At 45.2% G+C, this 17510-nt stretch overlaps 1 long non-coding RNA gene across 1 annotated transcript in view; it reads left to right on the top strand.

Moving 5' to 3' along the window:
* The window catches only part of LOC142826965 (uncharacterized), a 40958-nt gene that overhangs the window by 12628 nt on the left and 10820 nt on the right, over positions 1 to 17510 (top strand). The gene's annotated exons all lie outside the window — the stretch shown is intronic.

Raw genomic sequence — 17510 nt, 5'->3', positions numbered from 1 at the left:
CTTCCCCCTCCAACCATAAGAAATACATAACCTGGTGTGGAAGTACTTACAATTGCCCATATGTTTTGCTGCATTGGGGCCTAAGTTAATATTTCCAAGTAGTATTTATGTTTGTCTAATTTATTTGATATATTAAGATTGTGTCTTTACCTGGACTATATTTAGGGTTTTTGTAATTTGGGGTTTATTAATGTAATCTTTGGGGGTTATTTTTAGCAAATTTTGACTTTTTATGTAGCTGTCTAAAAATTAGTTTTTTTCAGTGCCTTCTTTCTCTCCCTTTGTATATATTGTAATGAGTAATATATATATATATAGTATGCATATTATAGAATTTTATTATATATATATATATAAATATATATATAAATGCATATTATAGAATTATTCACTACAGTAGCATATACTGTAATGAGTAATCCCTTTCTAATGTTCCCTAATGTAATTTGAAACTTAGCATTTTTTCAAACAGAATTACATTAAAGTGTACTAAGGAACCTTTAGTGCATATCAGAGAGGTCTTACCAATTAACAACACATTAGTGCTCTTTAGTAATCACACCAGAAGTAGTCAAGGAATTCAATATAAGAAACCATTGCCAGATTTCATTTAGGGCGTTTTATTAGTGTTTATCAGTTAAAACTGCAAATCACATGCCCTAATTATGTTTCTGGTATAGTAAAGGTATAATATGATTTACAGAAAACTGAAACTGACGCATGGGAGCTATAGGACTGGGACTCATCATTTACATTCATAAAAATTGGGAAGCGTTTGTTACATGTTTCCAGTTCACTTTTCTTTCTAGGTGCTACTGTTCAGTATCTTGGGTACTGAGTGAAGCCAATAGCTTTACTGAGTCCCTGGGCAAGAAGGTGGTGGCCCAGCTCTGTGCTCCTGGAAGGGACAGGGCTTTATGCAGGAGGGGTAGGGCTGGGACTAGCCTCCCAAAGGTGGCCCTTAGTGCCATATGGAGCAGGCTGCATGGCACTTCAGCAGCTATTTAAAGAACCTGCCACAGCAGTGGTGGTAGTAGTGGCTGGGAGCTCTGGGCCCTTTTGTATTGCCAGGCCCCAGGGCAGTTGCCCTCTTTGTCCCCCTTACCCTTGTCAGTGGTCCAGTTTGTCTGATAATGCCTTAGATATCTGTAGGGTCATTCCCTGTTTCGGAATTGTGATGCTACCTGAGCCCAGTTGCTGAGAGTTTTTGTCTCAACGAGTATGCAGATGTAAAGCGCCATATATAAAAGCATGCTGCTCTTTTCTGCAAGACAAATAAATAAAATTAATATTGTCAAAAGTATAAGAAATAGAGTTATGTGAATAGCTTATTTTTTGGTCTGTTAAAAATTCTGAAAAATAAAAAATGGGTTAACCAGAAAGTAATTTAAAAAAAAATTGAAAAGTTTTTTAATTGAAAAGTTTAAAAAAAAAAGAATTTAGGATCAAATGAAATATTTTGTTTAACTCAAAATGACACATTTCATTTAGATTTTAAGCGTCAGATTTTTAAAAATAATATTGACGGTAATTTTGAAATGCAGTCATAAAATGTCAATTTTTTTCAGTAAACATAAAACAGTATTTTAACTTTTTTGGGATTTTTTTAAAGATGAATAATTATATGAAAACAACACAAATTCATGAAACATTTTGGAGTTCCTGAATCTGCATTTTTCACCAAAAATGTTTCAGATGAAAACTTTCTCCTAGCTCTAATAATCAATTTTTTTCCTGTTTACTCCAAGTATAACTTGGAAATTTCTAATAGTCAAAGACTATAGATAAGACACTATAGATAAGGTGCATAATTATAGAAAGATCTAGCTTCTATTGGTATGAGATTAGTATGAGATCAAGGACAATTCATTATATTAATTCATTCATTCTTGATGTTTATACCAGCTTTGTATAATTAGTTGTGTGACCTTGTGGTAATATAACTTTAAAAATTATCTATTATTAATCCAGGAATAGAATAATCTTCAGTTTTTCTATCCAAATGTGCATAGATTGATTTTCTTATGAAAGAGATTGTTAGAAAAAGTTTAAAAGAGGGTATTTAATTAGGATTCTTCCAGTAGGATCCTTAATGCCTACAATGAGCGGAGCCCTTCACGAATGCAAGTATCCAGGGTGTGGATCAGACTGCAGTTCAAATTCCCAGTTTGCCCTTTGTCAAATTCTATTTTTAATTTAATCTACAGCTTTGAGTGTATCTTTAAAAAATGTTCTTTTTATTCAATTCCGATTTTTCAGAGCAGTCTTTTGTATGACCCAAGTATGCTTATCATTCTCAATAACCCCAGGAGAAGCTATCGTCCTTCCCATTTTCTAGCTCATACTGACATCTGGTGGGGTGTTTTAGAGGGATGTAAATGAAGCACTTCGAAAGTGCAAATGAAGCCGGGATTTTGAAGTTTACAGGATCTTTCGAAAAAGCACCCCGTTTTCGAAAGAACTGCGTCTAGACTGTGGTTTCAATTTTGAAATAGCACTTTTTCGATAGTGTCGTTACGTGATTATGCAAATGAAGCATGGGATATTTAAATCCCGGCTTCATTTGCATTATCGAAGTGCTTCATTTACATCCTTCTGCCGACAGAGGGATGTGGTCTAGACACACCCATGGTGTCCTGCTCTAGAAAGAACAAAATACTCCTATGAAGTTCTAGGGAAGAAGAGACCTCACCATTCTCTCCTCCTGACACTGCTACTTTCTTTTGCCTGTACCCTCTGTACCTCACCCCCATGTCCCAGCCCAGAGCCCCTGCCCACATATTGAACCCCACTGTCCCCTTCCCACAGCATGCACTCCAAATCACCATTTCTGGGCCCACCCCAGAGCTCACATTCCCAAGCAAAGCCTTCATCCCCCTTCACCCTCATCCCTGCGGCCCCACCCTGGAGCCTGCATTCTAGTCAAAAGATATAATTATGCTGGGTCATGGGCATCAACTGGGGTTGTGAAGATAAAAGTGTGAAAGCTACTGATCTAGACTATTTTTTACACCTGCACTAGAGGGCTAGCTGTGTCTGTATTCTACAGGCTGACAGAAGGAGTGTTCACTATGGATCTACCCTGGATTATCACTGCTGCTGCTTGGGGCTGGTTTAATAACACAAAGGGTTCAAAACAATCACCAGGGTCATAAAATAAAGTCCCTCCCCACAACACAAAAGTTTGTTTTTAGCTCTGGCATCTTGCATCAGAACTAGAGCTCTTCTTTTGTCCCGTGTGTTGACGCAACCAGTCCTCCCAGCTCTTCCTCCCAGAGCTCAGTCTTCTAACTTTAGCCTCGAGGTCCAAACTCAATTATAGCTTCCCACCAGCATCTCCTGCTCACTGGCCTCCAGTGTCAAGGTCTTTCCCGCAGAAATGTTTCTCACTCCCTGGCATTTCCTTTCTCTCTGTCAACCAGTTCTGTGTGTTCCCAATTCCGCTCTCAGTGAAACTGCCAGAAAACCCCTTTTAGCTCAGGTGCAGCCCCCCTCTCCCTTAAAAGGCCCAGCTCTGGCACAGGAGAGCTGGACTTACTTTAATCACAGGAAATGTCCATCCTGTGATACTCCTCAAAAGACAGGAGAGAAGAGGGTAGTTTCAAGGGCCATCGCCATAGTCCTTTCTCTAGCAGCTCTTAGTGCTAGTGCCCTGTGGGCAATACACACTGCACCCTAGATGCTGGTACTACAATGACCGTAGGCTAGTGCAGTGGTTCAGTACAGATCAGGGACTTTTCTTCAAATCCTTTTATTTGCTAAAACGTGTCAGCTCATCATAATCAAAGTTGTTCATGAAACAAGGTTGACTTTGAAATCCAACATTTTCAGATTTTTTTTTAATTGTTGAAACATCCTATCTGGATATTTTCAGGCTAAACAAGTCTGGGTTTTCTAGTTAAAACAACTTTTCATTTTGAGCATTTGGTCAATTTCAACTTTAAAATTTCTAAAAGGATTCAAAGGTTATAATCGAAAAGAAACATCCAGCATTGTCAACATGAAACATTTTGAATGACTTGAACTGATTTTTTAAATTTTCATTCTGAGCACAGCACTAGCTCACAATACTGGAGTGTATAAAATGTGTTACTGAGAGACTTAAAATTGACTAGAACACTGGGTTACCTTTTGCTATGAGTGTTGCTTGCACTGTTAATCAGCACTGGCACCTTTGTGATCTAGATGGGAAAAATTGTTTTACTGCATGGGCTGATAATCAACTGGCATGTGGAAAGGAAAGCTGCCACCTTGTGTGGAAAAGTGAGACTGCATCAAAGCAGGTTAAACCTGAAAGTTTTTTTAAACATTATCATATCTATAGTTAGTACAAAGAAGTTGGTTCATTTTTTTCTTTGACTAAATGTTTTTTGTTTTTGTTTTTCAATAATGCAAAAGTTTACATAAAGGACTTTTTAACATTCCAAAATACAGGCAGTCCCTGGGTTACATACAAGATAGGGACTGTAAGTTTGCTCTTAAGTTGAATTTGTACGTAAGTCAGGTACCCCAGGTGTCCTCGATTCAGCCGCTGCTGAAACTGACCAGTGGCTGACTACGGGAAGCCCGAGGCAGAGCTCCTTTGCCCCCGGCTTCCTGGAATCAGCCGCTGATCAGTTTCAGCAGCAGCTGACTTGGGGACACCTGGGGTAGAGCAGCTGGGGTGCTACCAGGTTGGTCCCCGCAGCGCCGAGGTGCGGCGCTGCAGGGATCAACCCGGCAGCGCCGAAGCTGCTCTGTCCCAGGCGTCCAGATTCAGCCGCTGTTGAAACTAACCAGCAGCGGCTGAATCGGACACGCCTGGGGCAGAGCAGCTGGAGAGCTGTTGGGTTGGTTTGGTAGCGCCAACCCTTGGCGCGGCGGGATCAACCCGGCAGCACTCCAGCTGCTCTTGGGGACGGCTGGGGCAGAGCAGCTGGGGTGCTGCTGAGTTGGTCTAGTAGTGCCGCACCTCGGCGCTGTGGGACCAACCCGGCAGCCCCCCTGATGCTCTACCCCAGGCGTCGGCGAGAAAAGCCTGGTCTGCTGGGGGGGGGGGCGCACTAGCTGTGCCCCCCCCCCCTGCCAGCAGACCAGGGAGACGCAGAGTGGCTTTTCTTGCCGTGGAGGACGCGGGCGGTGGGACCGCGGCGCGTCCCAGTGGTCCCGCTGCCCGCGTCCTCCGTGGCTTCTTCCTGGTCTTCTGGGGGGCCCCCCCCAGCAGACTAGGGAGACATGGAGCAGCTTTTCTCGCCGCGGAGGATGCGGGCCGCGGGACTGCAGCGCGTCTCGGTGGGCCGCGGGACTGCAGCGCGTCTCGGCGGTCCCACCGCCCGTGTCCTCCGCGGCGAGAAAAGCCCCGTTCGTAAGTAGGGATCCGACATAAGTCGGATCCACATAACTCGGGGACTGCCTGTAACTATTTTGGCTTGCGAACAGGTGAGTGCTAACAGGGAGTTTTGAGAGGGAGTTCTCCAGGTGAAGGAGAAGCAGATACAGGACTCTTGAGGGAAGTGTGTTTTGTTATTGGGGCTTTCTTACTGTGTGCTGAGCTTGTGTTTGTTTGGTGTGTGGTGGTGGTGTTCCCCCCCCCCCCCCCCGTTTGAGTGAGGCTTTAGAGAGGGAGTTCTCCAGGTAGAGGAGAAGCAGATACAGGAGTCTTGGGGGAAGTGGGTGTTGTGTTTGGGGCTTTCTTGCTGTGTGCTGAGCTTGTGTTTGTGAGTGAGGGTTGGTGTGTGTTCTTTTTTGTTTTTTGTTTGTTTATTTATTTATTTTCCCCTGTGTTTGAGAGTGAGGCTTTTTTTCCCCCCACCTCCCCTCTGTCCTCCCCATCCCCTTGATGGAGTTTGTCCTGTGATAGGCTGTGTTTGGCAGGTGGAAACTGTTGGCTTGTAATTAAAGTTTGAATTCTAGAAGCCTCTGCTGATTGGCTGAGCCTTCGTAGGGTGAGGGGCTTTATAAGGCAGTGGGCAAGCAGCTTGCGAACAGGTGACTGCTAACAGGGAGTTTTGAGAGGGAGTTTGGAAGGGGAGAGGGAAGGGCGGGAGGTTCTCTTGCCTTTCTTTTTAAATCCCTTTTCCAGGACAGCAGCGATGGTTGGTGATGGGTCTGCTGTTGTTACCTGAACAGCGTGTGCCATGTTTGTCTTCCTCCCGGAAGAAAGAACGGATTTCATCTGCACCAAGTGCAAGCTAGTCGACATTTTGGAAGAAAAAATTAGAGGACTGGAGGCCCAAGTGTCGACCCTACACTTGATCAGAGAGGATGAAGACTTCCTTGATAGAAGGCAGCATTTAATCCTTCAAGCATGGCAGGCAGAAGAGCCAGAGAGGGCAGTATGTGACCAAGAAGAGAACTGGCAGCATGTAACTTCTAGAAAGGGAAAAAGGCCAGCACGGGAATCCCCCGATGCTATAGAGGTAAGAAATCACTTTCAAGCTCTCTCCACAGGCTCTGCAGTGCTGAAAGCTCTGGAAGGGACCTCACAAGGAAGAAACCAGAAGGGAACACCATCTACTGGAAGGCATGGGATGCGTAGTCCTACGGATGGGGGTTCCATGGCCACCCCCCCCAAAGGAAACGACGGGTGGTGGCAGTCGGGGACTCCCTCCTAAGAGGGACTGAGCCATCCCTCTGCTGTCCGGACCTGGAATCTCGAGAGGTGTGCTGCTTACCGGGAGCTCGCATTCAGGATGTCACTGAGAGGCTTACCAAGCTGATCAAACCTTTGGATCGCTATCCCTTTCTGCTTCTCCACGTGGGAACTAATGATACGACCAAGAATGATCTTGAGCGTGTTACTGCAGATTATGTAGCGCTAGGAAGAAGGATCCAAGAATTTGGAGTGCAAGTGGTATTCTCCTCCATCCTCCCTGTTGAAGGGAAAGGACTGGGCAGGGATCGTCGAATTGAGGATGTAAATGCGTGGTTGCGCAGATGGTGTCGCAGAGAGGGCTTTGGTTTCTTTGACCATGGGACTCTGTTCCGGGCACAAGGATTGTTAGGAAGAGATGGGATCCACCTAACAAAGAGAGGAAGGAGCATCTTCGCGGGCAGGCTCGCAAACCTAGTGAGGAGGGCTTTAAACTAGGTTCGTCGGAAGACGGTGACCAAAACCCTGAGGGGAGTGGGAAAGTCGGATACCGGGAAGAAATGTAGAGAGGAAGGGGCAAGAAAGGAGGACCCATGTTTTGAATGGAGAAGATAGGATGATCAACTGGTTACCTGAAGTGTTTGTACACTAATGCAAGAAGCCTGGGCAACAAACAGGAAGAACTGGAGGCCCTGGCCCAGACCAAGAAATATGATTTAATTGGGATAACAAAGACTTGGTGGGAGACTTGGTAGCTGAGGCTTTCTTCGGACAACTGAGTGAAGCTTCCAGATCGCAGACCCTGGTTCTCATGGGGGACTTTAATCACCCTGACATCTGCTGGGAAACCTATATGGCAGTACATAGGCAATCCAGGAAGTTTTTGGAGAACGTTGGGGATAACTTCTTGACACAGGTGCTGAAGGATCCGACCAGGGGCCGTGCACAGCTTGACCTTCTGCTCACAAACAGGGAGGAACTAATAGGAGAAGTGGAGGTGGGTGACAACCTGGGAAGCAGTGATCATGAGATGGTACATTTCAGGATCCTGACCAAAGGAAGAAAAGAGAGTAGTAAAATACACATCTTGGACTTCAAAAAAGCAGATTTTGACACCCTCCGAGATCTGATGGGCAGAATCCCCTGGGATGTTAACATGAAGGGGAAAGGAGTCCAGGACAGCTGGCAGTATTTTAAAGAAGCCTTATTGAAGGCACAAAAAGAAACCATCCCGACGCGTAGCAAGAGAGGCAAACATGGTAGGAGACCGGACTGGCTTATAGGGGAAATCCTTGGTGAACTTAAGCACAAAAAGGAAGCTTACAAAGAGTGGAAACTTGGACAAATGACCAGGGAGGAGTTTAAAGGTATAGCTTGAGAATGCCGAGGGGTTATCAGGAAGGTGAAAGCGCAAATGGAATTGTGACTGGTTAAGGATGTGAAGAATAACAAGAAAGGTTTCTACAGGCATGTTAACAAGAAGAAGGTGATCAGAGAGGGTGTGCGGCCCCTAATGGATGAAGGAGGTAACCTAGTGACAGATGATGTGGGGAAAGCTGAAGTACTCAATGCTTTCTTTGCCTCTGTATTCACAGACAAGGTCGGCTCCTGGACTTCTGCGCCAAGTGACGCAAGATGGGATGAAGATGGACAGCCCGTGGTGGGTAAAGAACAGGTTAGGAACTATTTAGAAAAGCTAAACGTACATAAATCCATGGGTCTGGACTTAGTGCATCCGAGGGTACTGAGGGAGTTGGCAAATGTCATTGTGGAGCCTTTGGCTATTATCTTTGAAAAGTCGTGGAGATCAGGAGAAATCCCGGGTGACTGGAAAAAGGCAAATGTAGTGCCCATCTTCAAAAAAGGGAAGAAGGATGATCCAGGGAACTATAGACTGGTCAGTCTTACCTCCGTTCCTGGAAAAATCATGGAAGGGATCCTTAAGGAATCCATATTGAGGCACTTGGATGAGAGGAAAGTGATTAGGAATAGTCAGCATGGATTCACAAAGGGCAAGTCGTGCCTGACCAATCTGATTAGTTTCTATGATGAGGTAACTGGCTCGGTGGACATGGGGAAGTCAGTGGATGTTATATACCTTGACTTTAGCAAGGCTTTTGATACGGTCTCCCACAATATTCTTGCCAGCAAGCTAAGGGATTGTGGATTGGATAAATGGACGGTAAGATGGATAGAAAGATGGCTAGAAGGCCGGACCCAGCGGGTAGTGATCAATGGCTCGATGTCAGGATGGCGGTCGGTTTCTAGCAGAGTGCCCCAAGGTTCGGTTCTAGGACCGGTTTTGTTCCATATCTTTATTAATGATCTGGATGAGGGGATGAATTGCACCCTCAGCAAGTTTGCGGTTGACACTAAGCTGGGGGGAGAGGTAGATACGCTTAAGGGCAGAGATAGGGTGCAGAATGACTTAGACAAATTGGAGGATTGGGCCACAAGAAATCTTATGAGGTTCAACAAGGACAAGTGTAGAGTCCTGCACTTGGAATGGAATCCCAAGCATAGTTACAAGCTGGGGACAACTGGTTAAGTAGTAGTTCTGCAGAAAAGGACCTGGGGGTTACAGTGGATGAGAAGCTAGATATGAGTCAACAGTGTGCCCTTGTAGCCAAGAAGGTTAATGGCATATTAGGTTGCATTAAGAGGAGCATTGCCAGCAGATCCAGAGATGTCATTATTCCCCTTTATTCGGCTTTGGTGAGGCCACATCTGGAGTATTGTATCCAGTTCTGGGCTCCCCCACTACAAAAAGGGTGTGGACGCATTGGAGAGGGTCCAGCGGAGGGCAACCAAAATGATTAGGGGGCTGGAGCATATGACTTATGAGGAGAGGCTGAGGGACTTGGGTCTGTTTAGTCTGCAGAAGCGAAGAGTGAGGGGGCGGGGGGATTTGATAGCAGCCTTCAACTTCCTGAAGGGAGGTTCCAAAGAGGATGGAGAGAGGCTGTTCTCAGTAGTGACAGATGGCAAAACAAGGAGCAATGGTCTCAAGTTGTGGTGGGAGAGGTCCAGGTTGGATATTAGGAAAAACTATTTCACTAGGGGGGTGGTGAAGCACTGGAATGGGTTACCTAGGGAAGTAGTGGAGTCTCCATCCTTGGAGGTGTTTAAGTCTCGGCTTGACAAAGCCCTGGCCGGGTTGATTTAGTTGGAATTGGTCCTGCCTAGAGCAGGGGGCTGGACTTGATGACCTTCTGAGGTCTCTTCCAGTTCTATGATTCTATGATCTATTTTTTATCAGTGTTGGTTAAAATATTCATATATTCACTGAGGTTATAAATGGCATGCTAATAATATATAGCATGTACATAGCACAGAACACTTTACAAAGCTTAACTAATGAATGGATAGGTCTAATGTCAACTTCTCCACACCACAGCAAGATTTTTTATTAGAGCTCTGTTTATTTTCTTCCTTTGGTCAATTTTTGTTCTGTTTCAGAGTGAGAATTGGAATATCTGACCTCTTACATTCTCTGGAATTTTTCAAGTATTGTAAGATTGCTACTGTAAGTAAAGAATCAAATATATAGTGTATGTAAAGTTAGTTCAGAATGTTTCATATAGCTGCAGACATAAAGGCAGATAGAGATTTCTTTCTTTCCAGTAAGTTACATGAGTGAATGGACCTATCACAAAAACCTGTCTATTGAGAAATGACTGAAACAACTAAATTCATATAATATAATTTACCATTCCATAAGCTAATCTGATATTGAAGGACATCCTAAATCAGTGGTTTTCAACCTTTTTTTCATTTGCAGATCCCTAACAATTTTCAGAGATGTGGACCCCTTAGAAATCTTAGACATAGTATGCAGACCCCCCCTAGGAGTTTTTGTGGACCACTGGCTTGGAAACCAGTGTTCTATGGTAACAATAACTCCACCCCTTGCTCTAAGGCCCCATTGCACCCAGCATCTTCCTGTCTGCTCTGCCCCACCTCTTCCTGTCCCTCTTCGCCTTTCTCCATGCTTGTTCCATGCCCTCTTCCCAGAACTTCCTGTGTGCCACTGAACAGCTGATTTCAGTGGGTGGTTGAGAGGGAGGGGGAAGAGCTGATTGGCAGTTGATGCTGTATACTATTTATTTCCTGTGGATGATCCAGCCCCAGAACTTCCAGGGAGTCAGTAGAGTTGCCAGATGGTTTCAGAAAAAATACAGAGGAAAAAAAGGACCCCGAGAGTTGTTAAGCAAAAAAACCAACCAACCAACCAAACAAACAAACAAAAAAAAAACCTCCCACCCAAGCCAAAAGCAAACAAACAGCATGGCCCCTTTAAGAAATGTGTGGTGAGGCTTTTTATCCCTAACAAGCTGCCAGCGGCCACCCGCTATCTTGATTTCCTGCGTGGGGCCGGACAGGTCCCCTGTGGAACCCGGTAAGCACTAGGGTTGCCAGGCGGCCTCTGTATTGAGCCAGACAGTCCGGGATTTTCGCTTCCTGACCGGGAAAAAATCAGACAGTACCGGACATTTTAGGTATCTGCTATTTCCTGAATTTTACCGGGCACTTGGCAACCCTAGGAGTCAGTGCCTATAGTGTTGGTGATAGAACAGGGGCCCTTTGACTTTTGTCACTTGTTCAAAGTAAGCCATGGTAAATTGCACAGCAGGAGTTCGGTGGTTTGTCCAATTCCCTGTGGACATATCATGTCTGTCTCACCTCTCAGTATGTCAGTGAAATGAAGTAAACTTTGGAATGCCTTGTTCCTGGACTAGTACAAATGGTCACAGCTGTTAGCTACTAAATTGTGCTGAGGAAGGGGTCCAGTTGGGGACAGGACTTGAAAAGTGACTGCATACCTAACCTGTTTATCACTTTCTGAAACCTAACATCTTTCTGGAAATCCCACCCTGACTGAGAATGATGCCAGAACTAAGGATGTTAAAATGCGATTATCTGGCTTATTGTATAGTAGATCTATTTCACTTATCTCACCTCTGCATGAACTGTCTGGAGTGCTGTGTGTGATAAGCCCCCAAAGGAAAGGGCCAGGGGAAAAACCAGACCACTGTTCTTTTCTCATTTATATTGTCAACAGACTTCGACCTTTTACCCTTCCCCCTTGCTGCTGCTAATAGTCAATGAACCAGAATGAAAAGAGGAGTCCTGATTCAGCCCACTGGATCTGGCACACTCCTGAGATCTAGTATTGTTCAGCCAACAACAGACAAGCACCTTTAAACCAGCCAGTGACATCTGAGAAAATGTAACTTCCTATAATAGCCTCTCCTAGGAAGGGACTGCAGAGAGCCCTACAGCAAGGCCCTGATTGTGGAGTTTTGAGCATGGCTAAGAAAATAACAACATAAGAATGGCTACAGTGGGTCAGATCAAAGGTCTAGTTAGCCCAGTATCCAGTCTTCTGTCAGTGGCCAATGCCAGGTGCTTCAGAGGGAGTGAACAGAACAGGTAGCCATCAAGTGGTCTATCCTCTGTAGCCCCTCTCAGGCAAACAGAGGCTAGGGACACCATAAAAATAAATAAAAATGATGAAAAAAATGCATATCCCTTCAGCATTCACTAACAATCTGTCTGGACTAAACCCAGACATCAGAGATGGTTACTCAACACACATTAGTTGATGACTCAATGAATGCCTGCAAGAACAGGCAAACAATTCATAGGAGATATGCTAATTTCATTGTAAGGAAAGGCACACTAGTAGCAATGTAGACAGTGCTGTTTAGAGCAGCTATCTGGACTCTTAATAAATACAATTTTCTAGCTCTCCCTCCCCAGCCAGCCAGAGCAGAGGGGGAAGGCTTGGACAGTGCACCACTCCTACCTTTCCCTGGCTGGCCGCAGCATACTTACTTGGGGGACCATGGAGAGGTGCTTTTGCAACTCCCTCCTTCCCACCGCATATGGGTCTGGAAGATAATAAGGTGATACATAAGAGCCAGTATGGATTTGTAAAGAACAAATCATGTCATACCAATCTCATAGCTTTCTTTGATAGGATATCCAGCCTTGTGGATAAGGGTGCAGCAATGGACTTGGTATACCTAGACTTTAGTAAGGCTTTTGACAGTCTCACATGACCTTCTTATCAACAAACTAGGGAAATGCAACCCAGATGGGGCTAGTATAAGGTGGGTGCATAACTGGCTGGATAACCATTCTCAGAGAATAGTTATTAATGGTTCTTACTCATGCTGAAAGGACATAACAAGTGGGGTTCCGCAGGGGTCTGTTTTGGGACCGGTTCTGTTCAATATCTTCATCAATGATTTAGATGATGGCACAGAGTATGATTATTACGTTTGCAGATGATACCAAGCTGAGAGGCATTACAGGTGCTTTGGAGGATAGGGTCAAAATTCAAAATGATGTGGACAAACTGGAGAAATGGTCTGAGGTAAACAGGATGAGGTTCAACATGGACAAATGCAAAGTAATCCACTTAGGAAGGGACAATCAGTTTCACACATACAGAATGAGAAGTCATTGTCTAGGAAGAATTACAGCTGAAAGGGACTTAGGGGTCATCGGTTAAACATGAGTCATAAGAACATAAGGGCCGTACTGGGTCAGACCAAAGGTCCATCTAGCACAGTATGTCTACCCACAGTGGCCAGCACCAGGTGCCCCAGAGAGGGTGGACCGAAGACAATGATCAAGCGATTTGTCTCCTGCCATCCCTCTCCAGCCTCTGACAAACAGAGGTCAAGGACACCATTTTATCCCCTGGCTAATAGCCTTTATGGACCTAACCTCCATGAATTTATCCAGCTTCTCTTTAAACTCTATTATAGTCCTAGCCTTCACAGCCTCCTCTGGCAAGGAGTTCCACAGGTTGACAACACGCTGTGTGAAGAAGCACTTTCTTTTATTAGTTTTAAACCTGCTACCCATTAATTTCATTTGGTGTCCTCTAGTTCTTCTATTATGGGAACTAATAAATAACTTTTCTTTATCAGCCCTCTCCACACCACTCATGATTTTATAGACCTCTATCATATCCCCCCTCAGTCTCCTCTTTTCTAAACTGAAAAGTCCCAGTCTCTTTAGCCTCTCCTCATATGGGACCCGTTCCAAACCCCTAATCATTTTAGTTGCCCTTTTCTGAACCCTTTCCAATGCCAAAATATCTTTTTTTGAGGTGAGGAGACCACATCTGTACACAGAATTCAGGATGTGGGCATACCATAGTTTTATACAGGGGCAGTAAGATATTCTGTATCTTATTTTCTATCCCTTTCTTAATCATTCCTAGCATCCTATTTGCCTTTTTGACAACCGCTGCACTCTGTGTGGAAGTTTTCAGAGAACTGTCCACGATAACTCCAAGATCTCTTTCCTGATTGTCGTAGCCAAATTAGCCCCCATCATACAGTACGTATAGTTGGGGTTATTTTTCCCGATATGCATTACTTTACACTTATCCACATTAAATTTCATTTGCCATTTTGTTGCCCAATCACTCAGTTTGGTGAGATCTTTTTGGAGTCCCTCACAGTCTGCTTCTGTCTTGACTATCCTAAACAGTTTGGTATCATCTGCAAACTTTACTACCTCTCTGCTTACCCCTTTCTCCAGATCATTTATGAATAAATTGAAAAGGATTGGTCCCAGGACAGACTCTTGGGGTACACCACTAGTTATCCCTCTCCAATCTGAAAATTTACCATTTATTCCTACCCTTTGTTTCCTGTCTTTTAACCAGTTTTCAATCCAAGAAAGGACCTTCCCTCTTATCCCATGGCCAAGTAATTTACACAAGAGCCTTTGGTGAGGGACCTTGTCAAAGGCTTTCTGAAAATCCAAGTATACTATATCTACTGGGTGCCCCTTGTCCGCATGTTTGTTAACCCCTTCAAAGAACTCTAATAGATTAGTAAGACAGGATTTCCCTTTACAGAAACCATGTTGGCTTTTGTCCAACAAATTATGTTCTTCTACATGGTTCACAATTTTATTCTTTACTATTGTTTCGACTAATTTGCCCGGTACTGAAGTTAGACTTACCGGTCTGTAATTGCCAGGATCGCCTCTAGAGCCCTTTTTAAATATTGGTGTCACGTTGGCTACCTTCCAGTCATTAGGTACGGAAGCCGATTTAAAGGATAGGTTACAAACCACAGATAATAGCTCAGCAATTTCCCATTTAAGTTCTTTTAGAACCCTTGGATGAATGCCATCCGGTCCCGGAGATTTGTTAACATTAAGTTTTTTTTATTTGTTCCAAAACCTCCTCTAATGACACTTGATTCCGGGAGAGTTCCTCAGATTCATCACCCACAAAGGATGGTGCAGATTCCGGAATCTCCCCAACGTCCTCAGCCGTGAAGACTGAAGCAAAGAAATCATTTAGTTTCTCCGCAATGGCTTTATTGTCCTTGATTGCTCCTTTTATAGCTCGATCATCTAGGGGACCCACAGGCTTTTTAGCAGGCTTCCTGCTTCTAATGTACTTAAAAAACACTTTGTTATTTCTTTTTGAGTTTTTGGCTAGCTGTTCCTCAAAATCTTTTTTTGCTTTTCTTATTACATGTTTACACTTGATTTGACAGTGTTTATGAGGTAACAGTGTGATGCTGTTGCAAAAAAAAGCAAACATGATTCTGGGATGCATTAACAGGAGTGTTGTGAGCAAGATGTGAGAAGTCATTCTTCTACTCTGCTCTGCACTGTTTAGACCTCAGTTGGAGTATTGTGTCCAGTTCTGGGCACCATTTTCTAGAATGATGTGGAGAAATTGGGGAAGGTCCAGAGAAGAGCCACAAAAATGATTAAAGGTCTAGAAAACATGAACTATGAGGCACGGCTAATGGAATTGGGCTTGTTTAGAAAAGAAAAGCCTAAGAGGGGACATGATAGCAATTTTCAAATATCTAAAAGAGTGTCACAAGGTGGAGAGAGAAAACTTGTTTTCCTTGGCCACTGATGATAGGAGAAGAAGCAATGGGTTTAAACTGCAGCAAGGGAGATTTATGTTGGACTTTAGGAAAAATTTCCTAACTGTCAGGATGGTCAAACACTGGAATAAATTGCTTAGGGTATGTCTACACTACAAAGTTAATTCGAACTAACGGATGTTAGTTGGAATTAACTTTCATAGGCGCTACACTAGCGCTCCGCTAGTTCGAACTTAATTTGAACTAGCGGAGCGCATAGTTCGAAGTAGGAAAACCTCATTTTACGAGGATTAAGCCTAGTTTGAACTAGCTAATTCGAATTAAGGGGTGTGTAGCCCCTTTATTCGAAGTAGTGGGAGGCTAGCCCTCCCCAGGTTTCCCTGGTGGCCACTCTGGCCAACACCAGGGAAACTCTATTTTCTCCCTCCCGGCCCCGGACCGCTTAAAGGGGCACGGGCTGGCTATGGTGCCCATGCCAGGTGCAAGCTACCAGCACCCAGCCAGGAGACCCTGCACCTGGCACGGATCGAGCCACCCACCCGATGCCCCCCAGCCCTCCCCCTCTTCCCGGGACCAGGCTGGTGGCTCCCGGGAGCTTGCCCAGGACCACAAGAGGCGGGCACCCACCTGGGCTAGTGCAGACATCGTGGACCTTGTCCACGATCTCCGCACTAGGCACAGGAAAGTGGCCGGCTAGGGCAGGAGAGCTGCCAGCCTGGACACTCAGGAGCAGGTGTGCAAGAGAATCAAGGGGGTCCACTGAGACCCCCGACCCTGAGCTTACAATGGCCGTCCTGGGTCAGACCAAAGGTCCATCTAGCCCAGTAGCCTGTCTGCCAACAGCAGCCAACCCTAGGGACCCTGGAGGGGATGGACCGAAGACAGTGACCAAGCCATTTGTCTCGTGCCATCCCTCTCTAGCCTTCCACAAACCTTGGGCAGGGACACCACTCCTACCTCCTGGCTAATAGCAGTCCATGGACCCAACCTCCATCACTTTATCTCACTTCCCTTTAAACTGTGTTCTAGTTCTAGCCTTCACAGCCTCCTGCAGCAAGGAGTTCCACAGGTTGACTCTTTGCTTTGTGAAGAACAACTTTCTGTTACTAGTTTGAAGCGTGCTACCCATTCCTTTCCTTTGGTGTCCTCTAGTCCTTCTATTATGGGAAGTAATGAAGAACTTTTCTGTATGCACCCTCTCCACCTAACTCCTGCTTTTAGAGACCTCTATCCTGTCCTCCCTCCGTCTCCTCTTTTCTAAGCTGAAAAGTCCCAGTCTCTTTAGCCTCTCTTCATATGGGACCTGTTCCCAACCCCTGATCATTTTAGTTGCCCTCCCCTCTCCCAGCCTCTTTCTTCCCCTCTCCCACCTCCTTTTCCCAGTCTCCCCCAGTTTTGTTCAATAAAGAGAGATTCTATTTTTGAACACAATTGTCCTTTATTTTGTACATAAGAACAGGGGCTAGGGAAGGGTAAGTGGAAGGAGGTGAGGCAGGAATGGGGTACGCGCCCCGATGGGGAGGACTGGGCTGGCTCTGCGGGCTTCTGGCGGTGGAAGCTCTCCTGCAGCCCCCCAATTGCCCCCTCTCCCCAGATGGCAGCCTGCGGCAAGTGCAGCCGGTCTGATGGCCGAGTGCTGTGATGTGCCCAGTGTGGGTACTCCGGGCACTCCAAGCCAGGACTGCTTTGCAAGCGGGGAACCCCTGAGAACTGTCTGTCCGGGGGGGGTCGGGACCCTTTAAGCACAGCCCTCGGCTAGCCTGAGACAGCTTCTCCATGCTCTAAGTCCTCCTCTGATGCCCTGCCGGCACTGCTTCCGGCCATCCTTAAGCCCGGTTCAGGGTACACATAATGTGGACATGCTAGTTCGAATTAGCAAAACGCTAATTCGAGCTAGTTTTTTAGTCTGGATCCGTTAGTTAAGTTAGTTCAAATTAACGTTGTAGTGTAGACATACCCTTAGGGAGGCTGTGGAATCTCCATCACTGGAGATATTTAAAATCAGGTTAGGTTGACACCTGTCAGGGATGATTTAGAAAGTGGTTGGCCATGTTGTG

Source organism: Pelodiscus sinensis, chromosome 2, assembly GCF_049634645.1.
Source record: "Pelodiscus sinensis isolate JC-2024 chromosome 2, ASM4963464v1, whole genome shotgun sequence".
Classification (NCBI taxonomy): Eukaryota; Metazoa; Chordata; order Testudines; family Trionychidae; genus Pelodiscus; species Pelodiscus sinensis.
The sequence above is the reverse complement of the archived record's forward strand: the minus strand, read 5'-3'. Positions and strand labels throughout refer to the sequence as shown.